This window comes from Athene noctua, unplaced genomic scaffold (assembly GCF_965140245.1).
Source record: "Athene noctua unplaced genomic scaffold, bAthNoc1.hap1.1 HAP1_HAP1_scaffold_217, whole genome shotgun sequence".
NCBI classification, from domain to species: domain Eukaryota; kingdom Metazoa; phylum Chordata; class Aves; order Strigiformes; family Strigidae; genus Athene; species Athene noctua.
In genome coordinates this window covers 152,375-170,816 of record NW_027437685.1, presented here as the reverse complement: position 1 = coordinate 170,816, position 18,442 = coordinate 152,375, and the positions used below count along the sequence as shown (strand labels likewise).

At 49.6% G+C, this 18,442-nt stretch overlaps 1 pseudogene; it reads right to left on the bottom strand.

Annotated features, from left to right (window-relative positions):
• Positions 1-8,911: 8,911 nt before the first annotated feature.
• Positions 8,912-11,299, bottom strand: LOC141955428 (E3 ubiquitin-protein ligase RBBP6-like; annotated as a pseudogene).
• Positions 11,300-18,442: the final 7,143 nt, after the last annotated feature.

Below are 18,442 nucleotides of genomic sequence, written 5' to 3'. Positions count from 1 at the left end.
GTGGTTAAGGCTCATTTTGCAAAGACTATTCCTTACTCAAATTCAGCGTGTTTGGGGTGAACGCTTTTTCTTTTGCCATGCTCATGGCACTCCAGTTACAGACATAATAAAGTTTTCTGGAAGGAAAATATGAGAACAATACTTCATATAGGTCAAACTTTTCTCTTTGACAAAACAAGGAGGAACAGTGGCACCATTTGATCAGACGACTCATAAAGTGAGGGGAACTGTTTCTGGAGTTGAGTGAGAAAAGGGAGCAGAATATTTATGGGGTGATTTTTTCAGTAATTAGGTAGCTTTTCATAGATAAGTATTTGAATGTTAATGAAACATGATTAGTGCTGGGAGAGAGGAAAAATAAAAATATTTTTAGTAGAACATGCTTACTTGGGTCTCTGCAGTCAGTTACTGTGTCTCAGGTACGACAGTAAAATCCCCAGGAGATGGCGCTGAGGCACGGCTTGAGATGGCCAGGCTCCACACCAGGAATTCATCTGGGAGGTGCAGGGGGTGGAAATGTTTTACTTTGTGTTAAACTAACGCAGTTTGCAGCCTATTTAGGCAAGCTGCATAAAAAATGCAGAATGGGACCCTGCTGGACTAAACTTGCTCGGCAAATTCCTAGTCACAGAATCATCTGGGTTGGAAAAGACCTTAAAGATCATCTAGTCCTGAGAGTTCCCAACTCCCCCAGATCCCTCAGCGCTGGCTCAGCCCGACTCTTCAACCCCCCCAGGGATCCCGGGGACTCCCCCCCTGCCCTGGGCAGCCCATTCCAACGCCCAACAGCCCCTTCTGCACAGAAATCCTTCCTCAGAGCCAGCCTGACCCTGCCCTGGGCAGCTTGAGGCCATTCCCTCGGGGCCTGGCGCTGGGGCCTTGGCTCCAGAGACTCATCCCCCCTCTCTGCCCCCTCCTGGCAGGGAGTTGCAGAGGGCCAGGAGGTCTCCCCTCAGCCTCCTCTGCTCCAGACTGAACCCCCCCAGTTCCCCCAGCCGCTCCCCAGCAGACCTGTGCTCCAGACCCTGCCCCAGCTCCGCTGCCCTTCTCTGGCCACGCTCGAGTCATTCAATGGCCTTTTTGGGGTGGGGGGGCCCAAAACTGAACCCAGGAATCGAGGGGCGGCCTCCCCAGTGCCGAGCCCAGGGCTCAGATCCCTTCCCTGTCCCTGCTGGCCACGCCATGCTGACACAAGCCAGGATGCCATTGGCCTTCTTGGCCCCCTGGGCTCTCTGCTGGCTCCTGTTCATCGGGCTGTCAATCAACCCCCCCAGGTCCCTCTCTGACTGGCAGCTCTCCATGACCTTTGCTTGTAGCCATGCAATTGCAATTTCACAGTTTTCAAGTTTGGTACGTGGCTGCTTTGAGGTTGTTGGTGTTTAGAGACACAGTGGAGGCAGCGCAGCCACCGTGTTATGGTTTTTAATCCCTCCTCTGTACTGAATCACTGTACCTCCCATTAGATCTGTCAGGGTCCGTGCGTGTTAAATGCTGCTAGGATGTTAATCGTTTTTCTTGTGAGGAGCTATTCAGACTCATCCAGACTCTATAGTGCCATGGTGAGAACAGAGCGGGCTTGTACCCTCCCCATGCTAATTGCAGTGGTCTCTATTAGCTCTGGAGTCACACCATAATCCAGGCTGTTTCTGGAAAGTCATAAATTGTGACCCAGTGGACAGAGTCTTTTGGTGTCTTGGACTAACAGAATGTTGTCAATGCCAAAATTCTCACAGATATTCTCATTTTAGGTTCAATACATTAAAATTCCTGTGATTTAAAAAAAAAAAAAAAAGGAAAAAAAGAAAAACAACTGTCGGGGAAGGCAGCTGGTCAGCCGACAACCTGACTGGAGAAGAGCTCGACCTTGACAAGATTCCAGTGTGCCCTTGGGAAGACCAGACAGAGAGAGGAAAGAATGTTGTAAAGCAGTCTGGGGAAGTAAGGGGAACACAAGGTGTTGGCATCTAACCACCAGTCACACTTGTGAAAAACAACTCCAGAGCCAATAAGCTTTTGCCATGGGAGCACAGAGATATTATGAAAAGGCAGATCAGAGAGGCTGTGGCGGCTTTTTCACCTTGCATGCTGACTTAAGCCGAAATGTCTCCTGTCTTTTTGGTTTGTCTCTACAACAACAAAAAACACCACCAAAAATGTTATCTGATATATTAGGGTTTTCTGTTGAGAGACTTTCTGGGTTCAGAGATACTTTTGCACAAGCTACTTTGCCCGTCTGTTCTCCCTGATCCCCTGAGCAGGCAGAAACGCAAAACTCAGAAGGCTTCTATTCTCTTTGCTCTTCAGAGAAAAGAAATCGTGTCAACTGCAATACACTGCTTGGACACAAACCACCTGAGCTGGCAGGAAAAAACCCCGGATTGTGTCCCTGACATGTGTAAAGCTCTTGAAAAAAGGCTCCCAGGCACCTTGGTTTCAGCAGCAATCCTTGAGTTCCAGACCTGGGTGCTAACATTTCTGAACAGCTGCAGGTTTTGTTTCTGTGTTGGACATGTAGAAAAAAAAAGATGTAATGCTGTGGTGAGAAAGGGCTTCATTTCTCCAACAGCAGGGCCTTTAAGACAACAACATGTTGTAAGATCCAAGCTCTTTGTGAGCTAAATCTCTGTTGACAGCACATGGTTGATGCAGTTCTGCAGACGGGACAGATCCTTGTTGTGTCCCAACCTGCCTTGAGATCCCTTGCTCACAGCCCTGGCCACGACAAGCCAGAAATGTTCATATGGATGAATGCTCACACGTATGCCTTACATATATGTGAAAGGCCACTCCTTTATGCGTTGTTCGAGGAAAAATTATACTTGTAAACAACAATTCTGTTCTTGATACATGTGTAATACAGAATGCAAAGTTACGCAGCCAGAAACAGGAGCAGGGGTTTGAAACGCTGATGTGTAAAAAACCTGAAAATGACTGCTGAATGGTTGTACGTGCAGGAGGGCTGAGTACAACAGGGATTTTATCTGCTCATTGATCCTTCTTCCGTCAATAGGTCATCACTTGTTAGCTCCAAATCTGAAGCTGCTTTCACCCAAAGGCCTTCTCTTACTGTTCTCTTCTGAGATACCTGTCTCAGAGTCCTGGGTCACTTGACACTAATTCCTAATAACTGCTGTCAGTTTTGAAGGCAAAGCCAGTACTGAAGAGGCAAAAGAGTGAATTGTTCTTCTGTTCCTGGAAGTTCCACATTTAGCAGCCAGTTGTCACACAAGGCTGCTGCTGTGGCCTCTCCTATGTATTATCTGAATGTTACCTGTTTCAGGGAAGACCACAGGAGTTAGGCTTCGGATTGCATCGGAAGTAAAATGTCAATTGAGTAGAGGAACTCAGTTGCCAAATTTTCCCTGTAGGATCATGCTTCTAGAGATACTGTATAGACATTGAAAGCATTTTAAAATAGAAAATTTATCTCACTTTTCGTTAATCTTAATGCCAATGTAGCAATCGGTATTTCTGTTCAATAGACTTCAGTTGTAGTTGGCTCATGCCTACACAAATTTTTTCTGCCTGACCTGATCTGTAACTTATGAAACTGAGCAGAGGAGTCTCTCTGAAGGCTGTATTGTGACTGCAGCTTATTTGGACAACTGATGGCTTCTGTTTCTTTTAGGTTCCAGAGTTTGTCATCTAAGCATTTATTTTTCCATTTAATGTAAAATCTTTGACAGGAGCTGAGCCCTGACGCATGAAGTGGCATCCCAAGATCAAATGTTATTAACATAAAGTACTGGAGACCACCAGTTGAATCAAAGGACTTCGTTTTCAGAGGCGGTCTATCCCAGATTTCTGGTAAAAGTCCATGAAAGCTGTGATTTTGTACTATTTTTCAAAACTGGATCCTGACCTAAGACTCCTTAATTGGACGGCACCGTTAGTGGGGAATGACTTCTGGCTGCTGTACTGAAATCTCTTCAGTATATGACCATCCGCCCAATGTTCTGCAAAGGCAGAAAATATTAATAGAGAATATTCTGACAGCTCTGGATTTATAACACAGCTGAATTTGGCCCATTATATTTGTAAAATGGATATCGGTCAGAATTTCTGTGGATGAGAACCTACCCAGCTAAGTAGTACTTTGGTTTTGGAACTGTTTTGCCTTTGTATAAGAATATTAAGCAAAAGCAGTATATTCTAAAAATACATTCAGTAGAAATTTGTACAAAAATGGTACTGCTGCTACAGGGTTTCTTATGAACAATTATATAAATAATTTGCTTTAAAACAGACTCTAAATATTTATGCAATGCAGCAGTTAGAAAAGTTATATAAATTTTAAGCCTGAGAGTAGCTTACTGTGTTCAACATCTTCGGTTTGTACAGCAGAACATTTTTCATTTAACAGCATATTTAAAAAAACAAAGTAAATACCAGAAGACATACTGTGTGCATGCCCTGTATTTAAATATAAAGCTTGAGTTGCAAACGGAGTCAGCTACAACGAGGGAAATACTGAATCTGACTGTTAGTAAATGTTCTCCCGTGCTTATATTATATGAAGATTATTTGTCAATAGATAATGCTGCATATGCTATGAGTTCAATGAACTAAACCAAAAAGGTTTCTAAATGACGAGATTTTAAGAAGCGGATCTACACGTGGGATGTCCAGTCTGCTCCCCTTAGCCAGGCCCAGCAGAGGACTCGCCATCTCTTCAGCCACACCCCTGGGTTCTGCTTGCCCTGTCAGCAAAACTGCTCTCAGACTTGGGTGCCTGCTAAACAGGGGCCGTGCCTGGATCCTCCTGCTTTTTTAACAGTAGTGCCTCTTAATGTTGTCCTCTTGCTTTTGAGTTCAGCTCCTGACCCTTGGCTTTGCTCCCTGGGTGCCGAGCACGGGGCTCAGATCCCTTCCCTGTCCCTGCTGGCCACGCCAGTGCTGGTACAAGCCAGGATGCCATTGGCCTTCTTGGCCCCCTGAGCACTCTGCTGGCTCATTATCAACCCCCCCCCGGCCCCTCTCTGACTGGCAGCTCTCCACCACTCCTCCCCCAAGCCTGTAGCCACACAGGGGGTTGTTGTGGCCCAAGGGCAGCCCCTGGCACTTGCCCTCAGTGAAACTCCCCCAGTTGGGCTCAGCCCATGGCTCCAGCCTGCCCAGGTCTCTCTGCAGCCTCCCCACCCTCGAGCAGACCAACACTCCCACCCAACTGGGTGTCATCTGCAAACTGACTGAGGGGGCACTCCATCCCCTCGTCCAGATCATCAATAAAGGTGTTCAACAGGAGTGGCCCCAAAACCCACCCCTGGGGGACACCACTCGTGACCAGCCACCAGCTGGATTTAACTCCGTTTACCACAACTCTCTGGGCCCGGTCGTCCAGCCAGTTTTTTACCCAGCAAAGCGTGTGCCCATCCAAGTCATGAGCAGCCAGTTTCGCCAGGAGAATGCTCTGGGAAACAGTGTCAAAGGCCTTGCTAAAGTCAAGATAAACAACATCCACAGCCTTTCCCTCACCCAGTAAGCAGATTGCCTTGTCGCAGGAGATCAGGCAGGACCTGCCTTTCATAACGCCATGCTGACTGGGCCTGATCCCCTGGCTGTCCATTACGTGACTTGTAATGGCACCTGAGGTGACCTGCTCCATGACCTTCCCTGGCACCGAGGTCACACTGACAGGTCTGTAGTTCCCTGGATCCTCCTTTCTGCCTCTCCCGTAGACGGGTGTCACATTTGCCGCCCTCCAGCCCCATGGGACCTCCTCAGTCAGCCACGACTCCAGGGAAATCATGGACAGCGGCTTGGCGAGCACATCTGCCGACTCCCTCGGCACCCTTGGGTGTAACTCATCAGCTCCCACAGACGTGTGTGCATCCAAGCGGTGCAGCAGGTCTCTGACCAGCTCCTCTGCAACTGTGCTGACCTCAGTCTGCTTCCCCTCCCCATCTCCCAGCTCCTCAGGCCGGGTGTCCAGGGAACAGCCAGTTCCACTGCTACAGACTGAGGCAAAGTAGGTGTTGAGCACCTCAGCCTTTTCCTCATCCTCAGTTACCATGTTTCCCTCTGCATCCAGGAAAGGAGGGAGATTTTCCCTAATCCTCTTTTTGCTGTTAATGAATTTACAGAAACATTTTTTTTATCCTTAACAGCTATAGCCAGGTTGAGCTCTGTCTGTGCTTTGGCTGTCCTAATGTTCTCCCTGCATAGCTTCACTACAACTTTATAGTCCCCATGAGAGACCTGCCCCCTCTTCCAAAGGCAATAGATTCTCCTTTTGTTCTTGAGATCCAGCCAAAGGTCCCTGTTCAGCCAGGCCAGTCTCCTTCCCCGTCTGCTTCTTTCCCGGCCCACGGGCACAGCCTGCTCCTGGGCCTTTCCGACTGCTCTCCTGATGTCCAGCCTTCCTGGACTCCCGTTTCCTTCAGGGCAGCCTCCCGAGGGATTTTGTCAATCAGTCTTTGGAACAGGTCAAGGTTAGCCCTGCGGAAGTCTAAGGTGGCAGTTTTACTATCCCTTTCTTGGTTTCTCCAAGGATGGAAAACTCGATCATCTCATGGTCACTGCACCCGAGACAGCCCCCGACCTTGACCTCCCCCACAAGCTCTCCCCTGTTCCCAAGCAGCAGGTCCATGGGGGCACCTTCCCTGCCGGCTCACTCACCAGCTGGGTGAGGACGTTGTCCTCCACACAGCCCAGGAACCTCCTGGAATGTTCCCTCTCTCTGTGCTGTGATCCCAGCAGATACCCGGGAGGTTCAAGTCCCCCCCAAGAACAACAGCAAGTGACCGCGAGATTTCTCCCAACTGTTTGTAGAAGGCTTCACCCCCCTCACTGCTTTGGCTGGGGGGTCTGTAGCAGACTCCCACAGCAAGATCTGCGTTATTGGCCCTTGACCTAACCCACACACTCAACCCTGTTATCACTGTACTTGATTTCTGAGCTCTCACAGCATCCTCTAACACACAGGCCACTCCACCGCTTCTCCTGCCCTGTCTGTCCCTCCTGAAGAGCTTGCAGCCATCGATTGCCGCGCTCCAGCCGTGTGAGGCATCCCACCATGTTTCTGTTAGAGCTACTACATCAGAGTCCTCCTGCTGCAGCATGGCCTCAAGCTCCCCTGGCTGCTGCTCACACTGCATGCGTTGGAACAGATGCACTCGAGATGAGCTCATGAATCCAACCCCCTTTGGTGAGCGTGGGCCCCATTCCCTACCAGACCCTTCTCAGGTGCTTCCACGGTCCCTAAACATCTTTCCCTTCTCTCAAATGAAGTGGTAGAGGGAGAGCCCTCACCAGTCCAGCATCCTTCAAGCTGTGGCTCGCTTCCCTTGAGCTTGTTACTAACGTGCCCAGTTATCACCCTGTCCCCCCACATATAAGCCCTGTTGATAAGCCCTGCTAACTCCTGCCCCAGAATCCTTTTCCCCCTCTGGGACAGCTGCATCCCACCTGTCTCATTTGTTACCAGCAAACCAGGTGCCTTATAAACCTCGCCATGGTCAAAGAACACAAAATTCCGACGGTGGCACCAGTCTCTGGGCCACGTGTTAACCAGATATGTTTTCCACCCTCTCTCAGTGGCTTTCCCTTCCACTTGAGGGATTGATGAAAACACGATCTGAGCTCCCGAGCCTTCAGTTAGCCACCCCAGTGCCTTGAAGTCCTTTTTGAGTGACTTAAGACTTCTCTCTACCACCTCATCGTTACCTGCCTGGATAACCAAGAAGGGGGAGTAATCAGAGGGCCGCACCAGAGCAGTGACCTTCCTTTTAATATCTCTGACCCAAGCCCCACAGAGGCAGCAGACCTCTCTATGGTATGGGTCTGGTCGGCGTATGGGCCCCTCCGTACCCCTCAGAACAGTCACCCACTACAATTACCCTCTTTTCTTCTTACTTGAAGAAGTTGCAAGTCTTGGGGCTGAGGGACAAGCTGTGGATGGCTCACTACATGGGTCCTCGTTTCCATCTTCGTTTGGCTGGTCTTCTAGTTCCAAAGCCTCATACCTATTGTATAATAACAACTGGGAAGGTGAGGGGGGCCAAGAAGGTTTTCACTTGCCTTCCTGAGGAAGGACTTGACTCCATTCCCCCGTCCCCCACATGCCCTCCTTCTGCCTGGGGAGGGGAGGGGAGGGGGTCCTTGCATTTCTTCTGGAGCCTCTGCCTGATGCCTTTGTCTCAGAGTGTGAGCCCCACCAGTCAATCTCGTTTTTGCACTCTTTGATAGTTCTCAACCTTTCTACCTCCTCCCTCCGTTCAGCCACGTGCCTGAGCAGATCGTTTACTTGATCACAGCGCACACAAACGGTGTCTCTGACTCCCTCTGATTCAGGTGCCAGGCTCGGGCACTCTCATCAGGCAGAGACCTGCACAGCCGCCTGTTTGTGCAGGACCTGTGTCTGGCTTCCCACATTCCTCATCACTCTGCCTCTGGGCCATGTTGTGACCATGTTCTTCTCTCTGGCCAGGAGAGAACCAATCTGTGTGCTGTTTCCCACACGCTGGGCTCTCCCTTCCCTGCAGTGCCATTCCTTCCCTCCTCTCTCTCCAGCACCGACCAGTTGCTTGCAGGGATCGAAGGTACCTTGTCCAGTGGCAGACCTCAGCCCTGCTCTACACTCAGCCTCGGCGCACTCAGTCAGGTGCTGTCTGGTCACCCTGAGCTCGGTGGGCAGCGACTCGCTGTCCTCCCATGAGGTTCTTACCACCCGATCAATGGTGGGTGGTGCTGGTTCTGCCCACCCAGCTCGTTACGGAGGAGCGGGGTGTGAGCTGCTCTCCTCGGCAGTGACTGTTGGTGTGGTTACACCGCGTTCAGAACAGGCGCCACCAGCCCTTGGCTCTGCCCTCGCCCACGCCGCCTCAGCTGCTCGCCCACCGGCTTGCCAGCCTCCTTAGAGCCGGCTGGCCGCCTCCCTGGCTCCAAAAGGTTCAAAAGCTCATTGGATAGTTCACTGAAAACTTTTTATTGTAGCCAACAAGTGACATAACTGGGCCATAATGTATTCTGCTGATATTTTATATCTGATATATCTCTTCTTCTGCCAGGTTGAACTAGATCCATTAGATGCTGTTACTTCTCTTCTCATTTTTTCCTTTGCTGCTTCTTGTTTAACTTTGCTGCTGCTCAGCTCAGCTGTCTCAACAGGTTCATTTGCAGGTGGCACGTCTTCTTCACTCACAATCTTATTGCCAGTTTCCTGGATAAGTTTAATCATTTTGGTGGGGTTGTTAAGAAAAGCAGATTTATTCTTTTGCAGAGTTTGCCCTCCTTTTCCACCATGAGGTTTGGTCTTCCCCTTTGGTGATGTTTTCGATTCATCAGTTTCTGGTTTAGATGCCTTTATGGAAGTGGCTTCGTTTTCCTTATCAACCTTTTCATCTACTTTTCTTTTTTCAGGTTTTGCCTTAGAAGGTTTGCTTTTCTCCACAGGTTTTTTTGACTTGTTCTTTTTGTTGGACGGCTTCTCTGACTTGGTTTCTTTTGGATGGTCTTTCTTTGCCTTTTTCTCCTCGGCTGGTCTGGTTTCCAGGATATCATCACTTTTGGGTGAACTTTCCATGGAGCACCAAGACACTTCTGAGAAGAAGATGTTTTAACATTGTCTATCTTTGTAACTCCTCCTTTGCTTTTTTCACAGGAGGTTGGTTCTGTTTGAGGAGGTATTTCATGATCAGTGTCCACCTTCTCTTGGAAAGCTTTATCTGGTTTTATTATACTGTCTTTCCTAGGAGGAAGAGCCACTTCTACTTTCTGCTTTGTCTTGCCAGTTTTTGCTTTTGGCTTACCCTCCTCTTTTTTCTCCTTTTCAGACACTGGTTTGACAGCAATAGAATCTGCTCCCATAGGCTCATGTCTCATAGGTGTGGCATCATCTCTGCTTGGGAGCGTGAACAGAGAGTCCATTTTAACATCGGCTGCTGTAATTGGCTCTCTTCATTTTCTCATACCTTCTAAGAGTTCAGCATTGGGAAGTCCTTCATTCTCATTCCCTTTTCTTCTCTTCTGGTGTTTTTTAAGTTTAGTGGGAGACTGGTCTCTACCTACTGAAGAACTTGAATGTGAATGGTGGCATCTGTACGGGGGTGATCTTGACCTAGAATGGTGATAACCGTGTGACCTTGACCTAGACCGATTCTGATGACTCTTCCCTTTGCCTCTTCTGGGATATGGTGGCGACTGCAATTTGGAATGAGAATAGGAATGACTAGATGATTGGGAGTAGGAGTTAGTGTGAGGAGAACCCAGTCTTGACTTGGAGTAGTTATGTGAACTTCTAGATTAAGAAGCAGCGCTATAAGGAGCTGGGACCGTACAGAAAACGAAAAACACACTCGTACACACACAAAGAAATTTAATTCAAGACAGTGATTGATTCCTAAATTCGGTTTGGTTTGTTTTTTCCTCTCCATATGCTTATGTCAAAGCTTCTTTCACTGCGGACAAAACGGTACTGCAAATTGAAGAACTTAATCACACGTAAAAGTTTCTGCTTCCAAAAAAGAGCAGCTGCTGCTTTGTTGTTTTAAAACATACAGAAACGGAACGTTTATTTCCACTTCTTTTTACTACATGAACTACCACAGTGTGATGGTTTAGGCCCTGCCGGGACCTGAGACCATGTTGCTGTTGCTCTGGGGTCGGGGGCAGGAGTGTCCCCCGGGGCGGCGGCGGGTCCAGGGGTGGCCGCGGGGCTGTGCTCCTGCTCCTCGGCAGCCTGGGAGTCCCGGGGCTCCAGCTGCTGCATGAAGCGCTCCCTGCACCTCTCCGCGACCACGTCGACCAGCCGGTGCACAAACTCCACTGCCCGGTGCTGCAGGAAGGGCTGCAGATCCCGCACCAAGGCCTCCCTGTCCGGCTCGTCGAGGCACCGATGGGCGATGATGGTGGCCTATAACACATCTATCACCCAGCACCACTCGCTGACCAAGTCCAGGAGACACTGCCGCAGCATCTCCCTGCACTGCTGGAGAACTCCCACCCAGACAGGGGGCCGAAAGCCACGCAGGGGCACTGGGTCTGCAGCCCGCTGGTTGTACTGGTGGCGGGCAACTGATGGACAGGAGGAGCGCCGCTGGAAAATCACCTCTTCAAAATCTTCCTCTGCCCGCACAGAGTAGATGACGGACTGGACAGTCCGCCTGCAAAGGGGGCACAACGCTTTCCTCTTGACCCACCGCACAATGCAGCCCAGGCAGAACTGGTGGAGACAGGGGAACGCATAAGCGGCGCCATCTTGGGTCTCGCCGCAGATGGGGCAACTCCACTCGCTGTCTTCAGCCATGTGGGCTCGTTGCGGCAGGCTGGGGAGAGCTGAGGACGAGGAGCTGCTCCCCATCGCTGGCGTCACCCGCTGCACAATGGAGAAAGGCCCCGGTCACTCCCTGTCCCGGCGAGGGGAGGAAGAAATGCCCAGGCCCCTGGCGAAGGACACCCTCCGGCTCCCCGAGCCCCTTCACCCACCCCGGGGGGACGCTCCCCCGCACAGCTCACCTCTGCTGCCGCGAGCGCTCCCGACGGTGCCCGGCTGCCTGACCCAGGCAGGGCCGGGGAAACACAGGGGATGGCTCCGGGACGGGCACCGAGAGCTGCCGACGGCAGCCCCCAAAGCACCCCCCAGCACCCGGAGCAGCCTCGCTCGACCCTCCACACCTTGCAGACACGCTCGGCAGGAGTCCAGGCACGAGCCACACTGGGCCGGGCTCTGCCGGTGCCCAAATACAAGCAGGGAGGGACGTGAGGTCACAGACCCTCGCTCGCTGATGTCACAGACCACCGCTCTGTGACATGGCAGTGGGCCGCCTGTCTCCATGGCGCTTGCCCGTGTCTGGGCGTGGCTGGCCCTGGCAGTCATGCATATTTTCCCTTGTTTTCCCTCCCTACTGTGGGGGAAACTTAACCCTCTCCTTGCTGAACCAGGACACACAGCTATTGACTGATTTAAGGCGGTGTATACTGGCCTCTGCTAGTACATGAACATTTCTCACTGCACAACTACATGCAATGCAAATCATTTTTGTTGCAGTAAGGTGCAAAAGAGCAATTCTTAATGGCCACAGCACAGTATCCAACATCAAGAAAAGACAGTAAACTCAATTTTACAATGCTGCCTTAGTCTATCCTCACTAATGATTTGGCAATAGGTACGGAATGCAAAATACTTGTACTTCAACCTTACATACAGGGATATTTAATTCACACTTCTAGGGAGATGTCCTATCAAAATCTTCATAGAATCATAGAATGATTTGGGTCAGAAGGGACCTTAAATATCATCTAGTTAGGACAGGGACACCTTCCACTAGATCAGGTTGCTCAAAGCCCCATCCAACCTGGACTTTTAACACTTCCAGGGAGGGGGCAGTCACAACGCACAACTGAGGAACCTGTTCCAGTGCCTCGCTAGCCTCACAGTAAAGAATTTCTTCCTTACATCTAATCTGAATCTACTCTCAGATTAAAGCCATTACCCCTTGTCCTATCATTGCACGCCCTTGTAAAAATTCCCTCTCCAGCTTTCTTGTAGGTCCCCTTTTGGTACTGGAAGACTGCTATGAGGCCTGCTCTGGAGTATCCCCTCCTCCAGGCTGAACAACCCAAAGTCAGCCTGTCCTCACAGGAGAGGTGCTCCAGCCCTCGCATCATCTTTGTGTCCCTCCTCTGGACTCGCTTGAGCAGGTCCACATTCTCCTTACGTTGGGGGTCCAAGAGCTGAATGCAGTACTCCAGGTGGGGTATCATGAGAGTGGAGGGGGAGGATCCCCTCCCTCAGCCCCCCAGTCACATGTGTTTTGGTACAGCCCAGGGTACAGCTGGCTTTCTGGGTTGAGAGCACACGTTGCCGGGTCATGCTGAGCTTCTCATTAACCAACACCCTCAAATCCTCCGCAGGGCTGCTCTCAATCCACTCATCGCCCAGCCTGTATGTGTGCGTGGGACTGCCCTGACCCATGGGCAGGACCTTGCCCTTGAGCCTTGTTGAACTCCATGAGGTTCCCACGGGCCCACCTCTCAAGCCTGTCACGGCCCCTCTGGATGGCACATCCCTTCCCTCCAGCGTGTCAGTCACACCACACAGCTTGGTGTTGTCAGCAAACTTGCTGAGGTGCACTCAACCCACTGTCCAAAGATGCTGAAGGGCACCAGTCTCCATACCCTCCCCTGAGGAATGCCACTCATCACTGGTCTCCTCCTAGGAAGAGCAACTACTGTCACATGAATAATAATAAGGGAGAACTTCTTGTTATCGCTGTAACAGTAGTTGCTCTTTTCCTTTTTTTTTTTTTTTTTTTTTTTTTAAATACTAGTAACGGATTAAGGAAAAGGCTGAAATGGCCTTTGGTATGAGGTGCAGGGCAATTGCAGTGCCTTCCTCAGACTTTCAGATAGGTGTGAAGGTCTGTTAATTTTCAGAATTCTTTTTAATGGGCAAAACCTCGTGATAATGGAGATTACCTGTAAGACAAGTTTTCTTCTCTTTGATTTTGTTGATGAATGAAAAATCGCTGAAAACCCTCTCTTCGTGTCACTGTGTCAGTATGATGATTCCAGTGTATTTGATTTGGGCAGAAGTCTGATGATATGAGACTTTGGTGTAGTGATAGGTACACATGCTTGACACATTAATTACTCTCTGATTTTAGTGGATGGTTGTCCACTAGGACTAGATGTTCTGGGTTCAAAAATATTTCATGCACAATATGGGAAGTTATGCCAAGAAACTCTAGATGGGATCTCAGCTGGCATAAGATGATACAACGTCACAGAATCACAGAATCGTCTAGGTTGGAAAAGACCGTGAAGATCATCCAGTCCAACCGTTTACCTAACACTGACCATAACACATAACTATTGCACATAACTCTAGATCTAACCAGGTACAGCGAACACATTTTAAGAAAAATCAAATCTAAAAGCTTCTAAACTGAGCCTCTAGTAACTTGACTCATTGCCATTACTCTAGTGAAGATGCTGACAGCATTACTAAGAAAGAGCTCTTCAGACTCCTGCCCAAGTGAATTCTGGGGACGGAAAACATCAGCTACCCCGAGTTTTTTCTTCACAAGTTTTTCTTTTATTATTTTTTAAAGAACCATTTCATGTTATTCCACATATGTTCATTAGCATCATTCCTCCTCTCAAAGTCCTTCACCAGTTTAAGATTTCTTACAAACAAGTCTGATCTTTTAATCCCTAAGAAAAGTTTAACAATGTCAACAAAAGGCTAGTGAAAGCCATCAGTTTGCAGTCCAGGTTAAAATCTCTCTGTGTATCCACAAGAGATAAACAGAAAAGGAGATGAAGACAGTTTCTCTCACATACCTCCTCCAAAGTGCTTTGAGGTAATGGTTACAATCAGAATGAGGAGACACAGAAAATCCCGGCACTAGACCTCTTCAGGTTCTGATCTCCTCATGGCTGTCAGGAGGTGAAGGGTGTCACTGCAGAGAAGCTTTAGTAGAAGAGACACCTGCTCCTCAGCCACTGCTGTCAAACTGTAACTCTCAGTCAACTGCAATCTCTGCCGTAGTTGAGCTGGTAACCTTCACATGAAACACCTCTCACTGTTAATCCCTTAAATCATCCCATCCATCTAACAACCTTTCAATCTTTGCAGGCGCTTGTGGGTGATAAGGGATGTGATACACTTACTTAATGCTGTGTTTCTTTGCCTAGAAGTTTATAAGATGATTTTGGGAATGGGTCCTGTTGCCTGATTCGATTCTTTCAATTTGCCTTTCAAGACCTAAGATGGTATTTCGGGCAGCGCCATGATTTACAGGGTACATTTTGAGCCAACCAGTAGTTGCTTCTACCATGGTGAGTATGTAGCGCTTGCCTTGGCGTGTTCGTGGCAGTGGTCCAATATAGTCAATCTGCCAGGCCTCACCCTATTGAAAACTCAGCCATCGCCCTCTGTTCCAGGGAGACTTTACTCGTGTGGCTCGCTTGATTGCAGCACGTTTCACATTCGGGAGTGACCTGTGAGATGGCCTCCATGGTCAAGTCCACCCCTCGATCACGAGCCCATCTGTACGTTGCATCTCTGCCAAGATGCCCTGATGTTTCATGGGCCCATCGAGCTACAAACAGCTCACCCTTGCACTCCCAGTCCAGGTCCAGCTGAGCTACTTCAATTTTGGCAGCTTTGTCTGCTTGCCCGTTGTTTTGATGTTCTTCGGTGGCACGCCTTTTGGGCACATGAGCATCTGCATGACGTACCTTTAGAGCCACGTTCTCCACTTGGGCAGCGATGTCCTGCCACAATGCAGCAGCCCAGATGGGTTTATCTCTGCGCTGCCAATTGGTCTTCTTCCACCCCTGTAGCCACCCCCACAGGGCGTTAGCCACCATCCAGGAGTCCGTGTAGAGATAGAGTACTGGCCGCTGTTCTCGTTCAGCAATCTTTAGGGCAAGTTGGATTGCTTTTACTTCTGCAAGCTGACTTGACTCGCCCTCTCCTTCAGTGGCCTCACTGACTTGTCTTGTGGGACTCCACACAGCAGCTTTCCACTTCCGATGGTTTCCTACCACACGACAGGATCCCTCAGTAAAGAGAGCATAACGCCTCTCATCTTCTGGTAACTCGTTATATGGCGGTGCCTCTTGGGCACGAGCCACCTCCTCAGGCAATGCTCCAAAATCTCTACCTTCTGGCCAGTCCATGATCTCTTCCAGGATCCTTGGATGGTTGGGTTTCCCCAGTCGAGCCCGTTGTGTGATTATCGCTACCCATTTACTCCAGGTAGCACTACTTGCATGGTGTGTGGAAGGGATGTTTCCTTTGAGCATCCAATGTAATACAGGCAGCCGTGGTGCCAAGAGGAGCTGTGCTTCTGTACCAACAACTTCTGAAGCAGCTCGAATCCCCTCATATGCTGCCAGTATCTCCTTTTCAGTCGGAGTGTAGTGGGCTTCTGATCCTCGATATCCCCGGCTAAAAATCCTAATGGTCGACCTCGAGTTTCACCTGATATCTTCTGCCAGAGGCTCCATGTGAGTCCGTGCTCCCCAGTTGATGTGTAAAGTATATTTTGCCCAGCTGGTGCTGTCCAAACAGGCCCAAGAGCTACCGCCCGAGCTATCTCTTGTTTGATGTGCTCAAAGGCTTGTTGTTGCTCAGGACCCCACTCAAAATTGTTCTTCTTTCGGGTCACTTGATAGAGAGGGCTCACAAGCTGACTGTAACCTGGAATACGCATCCTCCAACATCCCACAAGTCCTAGGAAAGCTTGTGTTTCTTTCTTGTTGGTCGGTGGAGACATAGTTGCTCTCTTGTTGACAACATCCAATGGCACATGACGGCGTCCATCTTGCCATTTTATTCCCAAGAACTGAATCTCTTGTGGTGGTCCCTTGACCTTGCTTTTCTTTATGGCAAACCCAGCTCTCAGAAGAATCTCAATTACTCTTCGTCCTTTCTTGAACACTTCTTCTGCCTCATTGCCCCACACAATGATGTCATCAATGTATTGTAGATGTTCAGGGACATCTCTCTTTTCCAGTGCAGTTTGAATGAGTCCATGACAAACAGTGGGGCTGTGCTTCCACCCCTGGGGCAGTCGATTCCAGGTGTACTGGACACCCCTCCACGTGAAAGCAAACTGTGGCCTGCACTCTTCTGCCAAAGGAATTGAAAAGAATGCATTGGCAATGTCAATTGTGGCATACCACTTGTCTGCCTTTGACTCCAGTTCGTACTGGAGCTCTAACATATCTGGTACAGCAGCGCTCAGTGGTGGCGTCACTTCATTCAGGCCACGATAGTCTACTGTTAACCTCCACCCTCCGTCAGACTTTCGCACTGGCCATATTGGGCTATTAAAAGGCGAATGTGTCTTACTGATGACACCTTGGCTCTCCAGTTGACAAATCAGTTCTTGGATGGGAGCCAGAGAGTCTTGGTTTGTACGATACTGCCGTCGGTGCACGGTCCTCGTAGCAATTGGCACCTGTTGTTCTTCAACTCACAACAGTCCCACAACAACAGGATCTTCTGAGAGGCCAGGCAGATTAGACACCTGTTTGACCTTCTCTGTGTTCACACTGGCCACACCAAAAGCCCATCGGTATCCTTTTGGGTCTTTGAAGTATCCCCTCTTGAGATAGTCAGTGCCCAAGATACAAGGGGCTTCTGGGCCAGTTATAGTGGGATGTTTTTCCCACTTGTCCCCCAACAAGCTAACCTCGGCCTCCAGTACTGACAGTTCTTGACATCCCCCTGTCACTCCTGAGATCCAGATAGGTTCTGCCTCTCTGTAACCTGATGACATTAATGTACACTGTGCCCCAGTGTCAATTAAAGCCTGGTACTCCTGTGGATTTGATGTGCCAGACCATCGAATCCACACTGTCCAATACACCCGATCATCCCTTTCCTCCTCCTGGCTGGAGGCAGGGGCCCTCTATTCCCGTTCTTGGTCGGAGTATTCACTGTCTGACCCTTGTTGTGCCAGGTCGGAGGTTCCTTCATCAGGGTCAAGGGAGGTGATCTCAGTCTTCGAGTATCTGGGAGATTGCTGATTACTTTCTTGTGGTTTTACACCAGCTACATTAACAACTTTCTTGGATGTCTTCTTCTTGGCAGGGGTCTTTCCTTGCAATTCATGTACACAAGCTTCCAATTTAAAGGTGGGTTGACCATCCCACTTCCTCATGTCCTCCCCCTGGTCGCGCAGGAAGAACCAGGGTTTGCCACATGTCATGCGCCTGGGTTTCCCTTTCCCCCTGACTGGAGCAGAAGAGAACTGATTTCTTGAGGAGCTCCTAACATCCAGGGCACTCGCCCGTAGAGATGAGGAGGTACCAAGACTCTCTTCAAAGTTCTGAAGCCAGGAAGAGACTGCCTCCACAGTTGGCGTACATCTTAGTTAGTCCTTCTCCCGCATCCATTTCTGGGTAGTACATTGCGGCCAAGCCGGCAGAGTACGAGGATGGCGCACCTTTAATCACCTTCCTCCACATGGCCCTTGTGCACAGGACATCCTTTGGGTTTTTAGGGGCTTCATCATTATCTGATCACCATAGATGACTTCCAGCACTGCTAATTCTCTCAGGTACTGGACACCTTCATCTGCAGTAGCCCACTTCCCTGGGGTGTGGTCCATAAGATCTTCCTTGAAAGGATACCTTGCTTTAACACTTGAAAGGAGCCGTCTCCACAGACTGCAAATTGCTGTCTCTTTTCCAATTCCCCTTTCAATTCCTCGATTTCTAGCAAGGGAACCCAGCTGTTGGGCTTCCTTACCTTCCAGCTGTTGAGCATCAGCCCCATTATCCCAGCATCGCAGCAGCCAGGCAGCGATCCGCTCACCCGGCTGGCGGCAGTAGTCTTTCTGCAGCTCTCGCAGTTCTGATGACGTCAGGGACCGGGTAGTTTCTGCCTCCTGTTTCAGTTCTGTTATTCCCTCTTCTGACACCTTTGCTGAAGGACCAGCTTCTTCCTCTTCTTTCTTCTCCCTCATTAATCAAGGGTATGGGC